The sequence below is a fragment of the Sciurus vulgaris genome, assembly GCF_902686455.1.
Source record: "Sciurus vulgaris genome assembly, chromosome: 3".
Taxonomy (NCBI): Eukaryota; Metazoa; Chordata; class Mammalia; order Rodentia; family Sciuridae; genus Sciurus; species Sciurus vulgaris.
This window is the reverse complement of record NC_136463.1, coordinates 34077751-34086759: the sequence shown is the minus strand read 5'-3', so window position 1 is coordinate 34086759 and position 9009 is coordinate 34077751. Positions and strand designations below refer to the sequence as shown.

The 9009-nt window shown below is 37.9% G+C and overlaps 1 pseudogene across 1 annotated transcript; it reads right to left on the bottom strand.

Moving 5' to 3' along the window:
* Positions 1-7693: 7693 nt before the first annotated feature.
* On the bottom strand, positions 7694-8546 carry LOC306658584 (large ribosomal subunit protein uL30-like; annotated as a pseudogene). The gene has a single exon. The product of its transcript is annotated as a large ribosomal subunit protein uL30-like (transcript).
* Positions 8547-9009: the final 463 nt, after the last annotated feature.

Sequence of the window (9009 nt, the reverse complement as noted above, 5' to 3'; positions counted from 1 at the left end):
AATTAACTCTATGTTTCCACAGTATACCGCTCTCATTTTATCATGGAAGAAGGCATGTCTCCAAAGAAGGGTCCAAGGGGTTCCCAGGGAGAAGGGTGAGCTTGACTCAGGACCAGACTTGTTCTTGGCATTCGTGAGGGTAAAGAATTACTACATATGCCATTCAAAGACATGGTCAGAGGTTCATTTAGGAAGTAAATACACATTCAAGGGAGAATGTGGGCAAGCTTAACAGTGAGAAACCTTTGGTGTAAAGCAAGGAGTTCAAACTCAAGGAAAAACGCAACTTATCTCCAGAGAGAAACAAACAGCAACCTATTTGTGTGGAGTGTTAATATTTATAAAGGGAGGGTTGCCAGGAGCGGGACTAGAGGTGGAGGCAGGGTGGCGCTACATACTTTTCAGTTTGGCATTGCCCTCATGTTACAAGGGCATGGGTCAAGGACACAAGCTCAGGAGCATGTGACTCAAGAGTAGCAATTGTTCCTAGTTGCTTTTTGCATCCATCTCCATGGTTCCATTAGGTAGTAGTTAGTAATGAGCAGTGAAACAATAACACTGACAGGGTCATGGGTCTTATTTGAATTGCCTTTAATAAACAATCAAGTAGCTCCTAGAACAGCAGATATACTAACCCTGGGAATAAACCCATGGAAACAAAGGGAGCCTAATAAGAAACAGATCAAGAGAGAAGGATCAACCTGGCTAACTCCTGGCCAGGTCTACTGAGGTCATTGTAAGGCTAGGAATTATGGCCATATGTTTCATTTCAGAAGGGAAATTTCATTAATAGCAGGCACACTAAGATGAAGTCTGCCTGGTCATTAACTCCAGCACCCACATTAACATAGGTGACCCCTGAATAGGATGGTCTTTACCTATTGGTAAAGACTGCAGGAAGTGAAACCCAGTTCTCCTGACAAATGTCAAACAGTAATCAATTTGCAAGTGGCACTATTTCCTTTGTTGTTCTCTCCTCTAAGAGGACCCACTTTCTCTCTTGAAAGTGTTCTTTGCATGAGCCTTACTTAACTTTGACTCAGTAAAATTCTTCTGACTTTGTCTCTGACTTTACTTTTTTTTTTTTTTTTTGCCATATGAATTTTATTTTGTAGGTTAAAATGTATGCCAGAATGTTTGCATGTTGTTTTATTTGATGTCAGAAGTTTTCCTTAGTATGGAGGGTTTCATAGAAAGAAGAAATTTCCCAAAGAAGTGGCAAGGTGTGATGGCTCTTAGACCATCTAACAGGACGATGATTTTTTTTAACCTTTTCAACTTGTGATTTAATTAAAAATTTTCCACACTTACTGAATCATTCGCATTTTAAATAAACATTATTTGTAATTTACTAATAGGGATAAGAAATAGAAAAATTATCTTGTGGTGCTGGGAGTTGAACCCAGGGGTGCTCCATCACTGAGTTATATCCCTAGCACTTTTTATTTTTATTTTATTTTATTTTTTAATTAAAATACTTTTTATTTTTACAGACACATTTTGATTCATTGTACACAAATGGGGTACAAATTTTCATTTCTATGGTTGTGCACAATGTAGATTCACACCATTCAAGTGATCATACATATATACAGGGTAATTCTGTCTGTTTCATTCTACTGTTTTTCCATCCCCACCCTCTCCCACCCCTTTTTCCTCTACACCATCCAAAGTTCCTTCATTCTTCTCTTCCCCCCATTACTCCGCCTCATTATATATTGTCATGCACTTATCAGAGAAAACATTCGGCCTTTGGTTTTTGGGGCTTGGCCTATTTCACTTAGCATGATGTTTTCCAACTTCATCCATTTACCAGCAAGTGCCATAATTTTATTCTTCTTTATGAATGAGTAATATTCCATTGTGTGTATATACCACAGTTTATTTATCCAGTCATCAATTGAAGGGCATCTAGGATGGTTCCACAATCTAGCTATTGTGAATTAAGCTGCTATGAACATTGATGTGGCTGCATCACTGTAGTATGCTGATTTTAAGTCCTTTGGGTATAAACCAGGAGTAGGATAGCTGGGTCAAATGGTGGGTCCATTCCAAGTTTTCTGAGGAATCTCCATACTGCTTTCCAGAGTGGCTGCACCTATTTGCAATTCCACCAACAATGTATAAGTGTGCCTTTTTCCCCACATCCACACCTACACTTATTATTGGTTGTTCTTGATAATAGCCATTCTAATTGGAGTTAGATGAAATCTTAGGGTGTTTTTAATTTGCATTTCTCTAATTACTAGGGATGATGAGCACTTTCTCATATATTTGTTGATCACCTGTATATCTTCTTCTGTGAGGTGTCTGCCCATTTCCTTAGCCCATTTATTGATTGGGTTCTTTGTATTTTGGGTGTAAAGTTTTTTAAGTTCTTCATAAACTTTAGAGATGAGTGCTCTGTCTGAAGTGTGTGGAGAAGATTTCCTCCCACTCTGTAGGCTCTCTTTTCACATTATTAATTGTTTCCTGTGCTAAGAAAAAAACTTTTTAGTTTGAATCAATCCCATTTATTGATTGTTGCTTTTATTTCTTGTGCTATGAGGGTCTTGTTAAGGAAGTCTGGTCCTAAGCCAACGTGATGGAGATTCAGGCCTACTTTTTCTTCTATTTGGTGAAGGGTCTCAGGTCTAATTCCTAGATCCTTGATCCATTTTGAGTTGAGTTTTGTACAGGGTGAGATAGAGGGGCTTAATTTCATTTTATTGCATATAGATTTCCAGTTTTCCCAACACCATTTGTTGAAGAGGCTGTCTTTTCTCCATTGCATATTTTTGGCACCTTTGTCTATTATGAGGTTACTGTACTTATGTGGGTATGTCTCTGTGTCTTCTATCCTGTACCATTGATTTACCTGTCTATTTTGGTGCCAGTACCATGCCATTTTTGTTACTATTGCTCTATAGTAGAGTTTAAGGTCTGGTATAGTGATACCTCCTGCATCACTTCCTACCCAGGATTGCTTTGGCTACTCTGGGTCTTTTGTTCTTCCAGGTGAATTTCATGTTTGCTGTTTCTGTTTCTATGAGAAATGTCATAGGGATTTTAATTGGAATTGCATTAAATCTGTATAGCACCTTTGGAAGTATGGCCATTTTGATAATATTAATTCTGCCTATCCAAGAACATGGGAGATCTTTCCATCTTCTAAGGTCTTCCTCAATTTCTTTCTTTAACATTTTATAGTTTTCATTGTAGAGATCTTTCACCTCTTTGGTTAGAATGATTCCCAAGTATTTTTTTTTTTTTTGAGGCTATTGCGAATGAAGTTGTTTTCCTCATTTCCCTTTCAGATGTTTCATCACTTTTGTATAAAAATGCTTTAGATTTACGTGTGTTGATTTTATATCCTGCTATTTTGCTGAATTCATTTATGAGGTCTAGAAGTTTTCTGGAGGAGTTTTTTGGATTCTCTAAATAGAGAATCATGTCATCAGCAAATAGTGACAGCTTGAGTTCCTCTTTTCGTATTCGTATCTCTTTAATTTCTTTAGTCTTTCTAATTGCTCTGGCTAGTATTTCAAGGACGATGTTGAATAGAAGTGGTGAAAGAGGGCATCCCTGTCTTGTTCCCATTTTTAAAGGGAATGCTTTCAGTTTTACTCCATTAAGAATGATGTAAAGGCTTAGCATAAATAGCCTTTACAATGTTCAGTTATATTCCTACTATCACTATTTTTCTAGTGTTTTGAGCATGAAAGGGTGTTGTATTTTGTTGAACGCTTTTTCTGCATCAATTGAAATAACCATATGATTTTTATCCTTAAGTCTGTTGACATGATGGATTACATTTATTGATTTACAGATGTTGAACCAACCTTGCATTCCCAGGATGAATCCTACTTGATCATGGTGCACTATCTTCTTAATATGTTTTTGGATATGGTTTGCCAGTGTATTGTTAAGGATCTTTGTGTTTATATTCATCAAGGATATTGGTCTAAAATTTTCTTTCCTTGATGTGTCTTTGCCTAGTTTGGGTATGAGAGTGATATTAGCTTCATAGAATGAGTTTGGTAGGGTTCCCTCTTTTTCTATTTCCTGGAATACTTTGAGAAGTATTGGAATGGGTTCTTCTTTGAAGGTCTGGTAGAACTCAGCTGAGAATCCATCTGGTCCTGGGTTTTTCTTGGTTGGTAGGCTTTTTTTTTTTTTTATGGTGCTGGGGAATTGAACCCAGGGCCTTGTGCATACAAGGCAAGCACTCTACCAACTGAGCTACAGTCCCAACTATTTCATTACTTGCTATTGATCTGTTTAAATTGCGTATGTCCTCCTGGCTCACTTTGGGAGGAGCATATGTCTCTAGAAATTTGTCGATGTCTTCAGTATTTTCTATTTTGTTGGAATATAGATTTTCAAAGTAGCTTGTCATTATGTTATGTATTTCAGTGGTGTCTGTCATGATATTTCCTTTTTCATCATGAATTTTAGTAATTTGAGTTTTCTCTCTCCTCTTTGTTAGTGTGGCTAAGGGTGTGTCTATTTTGTTTACTTTTTCAAAGTACCAACTTTTTGTTTTGTAATTTTTTGAATTGTTTCTTTTGTTTCAATTTCATTGATTTCAGCTCTGATTTTAATTATTTCCTGTCTTCTACTACTTTTGTTGTTGTTCTGTTCTTTCTCTAGGGTTTTGAGCTGTAATGTTAGGTCATTTAGTTGTTGACTTTTTATTCTTTTCTTGAATGCGCTCCATGCAATGAATTTTCCTCTTACTACTGCTTTCATAGTGTGCCAGAGATTTTGATATGTTGTATAGTCATTCTTATTTACCTGTAAGAATTTTTTTTATCTCCTCCCTGATGTTTTCTGTTATCCATTGAATAGCATATTATTTAGTCTCCAGGTGTTGGAGTAATTTCTGTTTTTTATTTTGTTGTTGATTTCTAATTTCATTTCTTTATTATCTGATAGGACACAAGGCAGTATCTATTTTTTTGCATTTACTAAAGGCTGCTTTGTGGCATAACATAGTCTACTTTCGAGAAGGTTCCATGTGCTGCTGAGAAGTGAATTTGGTCATTGATGGGTGGAATATTCTATATATGTATGTTAAGTCTAAGTTATTGATTATGTTATTGAGTTCTATGGTTTCTTTGTTTAGTTTTTGTTTGGAAGAACTATCCAGTGGTGACAGTGGTGTGTTAAAGTCATTCAGAATTATTGCATTGTGGTCTATTTGATTCCTGGAATTGCGAAGGATTTGTTTGATGTACATGGATGCACCGGTGTTTGGGGCATAAATATTTATGATTGTTATGTCTTCCTGATTTATGATTCCCTTAAGCAGTATGAAATGTCCTTCTTTATCCCTTCTGACTAACTTTGTCTTGAAGTCCACTTTATCTGAATCTGAAATATGGATGGAAACCCCTGCTTTTTTACTTAGTCCATGTGTGTGGTAGGTTTTTTCCCATCCTTTCACCTTTAGTTTGTGGATATCTTTTTCTATGAGATGAGTTTCTTGAAGGTGGCATATTGTTGGATATTTCTTTTTAATCCATTATGCCAGTCTATGTCTTTTGATTGGTGAGTTTAGGCCATTAAAGTTCAGGGTTATTATTCAGATATGATTTGTATTTCCAGTCATTTGGGTTTATTTTTGGTTTTTAACTTGACTTGGTTTCTCCTTTGAATGGATTTTCCTTTAAGGTAGTTCCTCTTTTTGCTGACCTACATTATTGTTTTTCAATTCCTTCTCATGGAATATTTTGTTGAGAATATTCTGTAACACAGGCTTTCTATTTGTAAATTCTTTTAACTTTTGTTTATCATGGAAGGATTTTATTTTGTCTTCAAATCTGAAGGTTAGTCTTGCTGGGTATAGGATTCTTGGTTGGCAACCATGTTCTTTCAGAACTTGAAATATGTTGTTCCAAGCCCTTCTAGCTTTTAGAGTCTGGGCTGAGAAATCTGATATCCCATATTGGTTTCCCCCTATATGTAATCTGATGCTTTTCTTTTGTAGCCTTCAAAATCCTATCTTTATTTTGTATGTTAGGCATTTTCATTATGATGTGCCTGGTGTGGATCTGTTGTGATTTTGTGCATTTGGTGTTCTGTAAGTCTCTTGCATTTGATTTTCCATTTCATTCTTCAGGCTTGGGAAATTTTCTGATATTATTTCATTGAATAGGTTGTTCATTCCTTTGGCTTGTACCTCTGTGCCTTCCTCAATCCCGATAATTCTTAAATTTGGTCTTTTCATGATGTCCCATAGTTCCTGGAGATTCTGTTCATGATTTCTTACCATCTTCTCTGGGCAACTTTATTTTCAAGATCAAATATTTTGTCTTCATTGTCTGAGGTTCTGTCTTCCAAGTGGTGTACTCTGTTGGTGATGGTTTCCATTGAGTGTTTCATTTGGTTTATTGTTTCCTTCATTTCAAGGATTTCCATTTTTTTTTTTTTTTTGAGAATCTCTATCTCTTTGTTGAAATGATCTTTTGCTTCCTGCAGTTGCTCTTTGCTCTTTCAACTGCTTATTGGTATTATCCTTCATTGCCTGCATTTGCTCTCTTATCTCATCCTTTGCTTCACAAATCATTTTAATCATGTATAATCTGAAGTCCTTTGTTGACATTTCTTCTATTATACTGTCACTGGATTCTATTAATATAGAATCTAGATTTGTTTGGATCATTTTCTTCCCTGGGTTTTTTCATGTTGTTCATGTATCTTCCCCTCTAGCAGTGCAGATCTGGGGTATTACGGTTTGCCCCCCTATAGGCTTATAGTGACCCAATAGGTTTCCAAAACCTTTTCTTTAAGGGGGAGATCATATTAGCAGTGCCCAGTTCAGCCAGTATGCAACCTGAAATCAAACAGCCCCTATGAGGATGTTAACAATATTGTCATAATAAACAGAATGAGTTCAATTATTATCTTCAGTATAACAAATAGATCTGCAATAAGGTCTGCAGTTTATAATGGAGGACAAAGAGTATGCAGAGGGGTGTAGGATGTAGCCGTTAATGGGATAAGAAAAGAATATATAGAAGTTCTAGATCATAGAAAGAGTGAGAGTGTAATCAAAAAGAAGTCAGTTGTTAGCATGGGAAAAGGGAGAAAGAGACTCTGAGGGAACAGGTAAACAAAAGGAAAAGAGAGAGAGAAAAGTAAAGAAATAAAAACTTAAAATTTTTCAATAAGGAGAAAAAATTTCTTTTTCTTTTTTCTACACTATAACAGTCATATAGTATTCAAACCTCCCAGTGTTCAGTTGCCTGATGTATGAGAGGTACCTGACAGTGAGCTTCCAGTCTCCAGCAGGCGTCTCAGGATGGGATTTGCCCCACCTAAAGATGGGAGATACAGCTTCCAGGATCATCCAAGTGGCTGCTCTGGCTTCCAAATGTGTTGGCAAATGGGGAGCTTGAGTTTGGGGTGTGGGCATGGTTGGCTGGAGGTCCTAGAGGCGGGGTTTGGTTGGTTGGGCAGGGGTCCTGGAGGTGGAATGTTGTCGTTCTGGTTGCAGGATCCTAGAGGCAGGGTGCAATCATTCGGTCTGGGAGTCCTGGTGGCGAGGAGCAGTAAGTCGATGTGAGGGCCCCAGAGGCAGGGAGTGATCGGTTGGGCTGAGGGATCCTGGAGACTGGGCTCAGTCACCTGGACAGGGGTCCTACAAGTCCTGGCTGTTGTCTCAAAATCTACATTTTTTTTTTTTACATTGAAAGCAGGTATAGTTTTATTAACTGACCAGATTACCAAAATATGATGGTAGATACCTTAGTTCATCCTTCTAATAAACCTGTTGATCTGGTCCTCCCTGTTGCCAGCATCTCCACCTTCTACAAAATGGGTCGTCTTTTTCTTCATTCCACCTCTTGGAGAAGATAATTTGAAGGGCCACAGAAAGTTATTTACTTCTTTGAAGCACTTTCCAACAGTATAGATCTCATGAATCAGCTCCTCCGTGCAGACGATGTCACATTTACCAAGAAATCCAGCAATCAAAGTGTTATCTGTCAAGGCAATTCATTTCTTCTTGATTTTGCCATTTCCACGCTTGTAGGTTAGTTCATCACTGACGTCAGGTTTGGGTAGCGCCACACAGTAAATGGTTCCACAATCCTCAGCACATTAATTGAAGGCTTGTTGAGCTTAACGAAGGTGCCACTGAAGATCTGGTGAAGGAGAAGAAATTATAACACCTTACCAACCTTTGGGCTCACACCATTGATACCTCTGATCCTGATGACAAATGCCAATTTGGATTCTGCGGGTACATAGAAGTTGTCAGCTTTTCTTGCCATCCTAGCCATTAAGAATCTCCATTCTGTACATCTGCCTACATTCCTTGTAGTACGGCTTGGCTTTTTCATAGATGAGCTTCCTCCTTGCCTTTTGGAGCATCTTTTAGGCAAACTTCTTTAGGCGCTTTACCTTCAGCTCTGCATAATTCCTTTGCTTTTTTCTTAAGGGTTTCTGGCACAGCAGGAACCTTCTTTTTCTTCTCTTTGGTACCCTCTGTGGTTCCAGTCAGAAAAAGAGGAACTACATTTTCTTTCGTTGGAACATAAGAACCGAGGTTTGGAGCTTCATCTTCCCACTCTCCAGTGATAGTTCATAGATGTTTCCTATGAGGCTCAGTATCTCCCCCTTTACTTCCAAATTGCGATTTCAATTTGGCCCATCAGTTGCAAATGGTATTGTTAGGAACCGACAGATATGAATGGTGGCAGCACAAGTTAAGGGAATAATTCCCTCAACTGGGCCCACTTATTCCCTCAACTGGGTCCACTGCGCTGACCCCACATGCTTTCTTTTCCCAGAAGCAATTTACCTGCAGCCCTTCTGGCCTCAGGGAACAGGATATGTCACATTTCTCAGCAAACTCCCAGTTCACTGCAGGAGAAATGCAGGCCCAAAATAATGTTGATAAGAGGAAACCAAGTTACCCTGAAGTGGGGAAAACTTTGTGACCAGATCCTGAAACTTGGAGATAAGGATAGTTTCTCCTAACCATAAATTTGTAAGAATAAAGAATTCTTTATTGATTAAGAA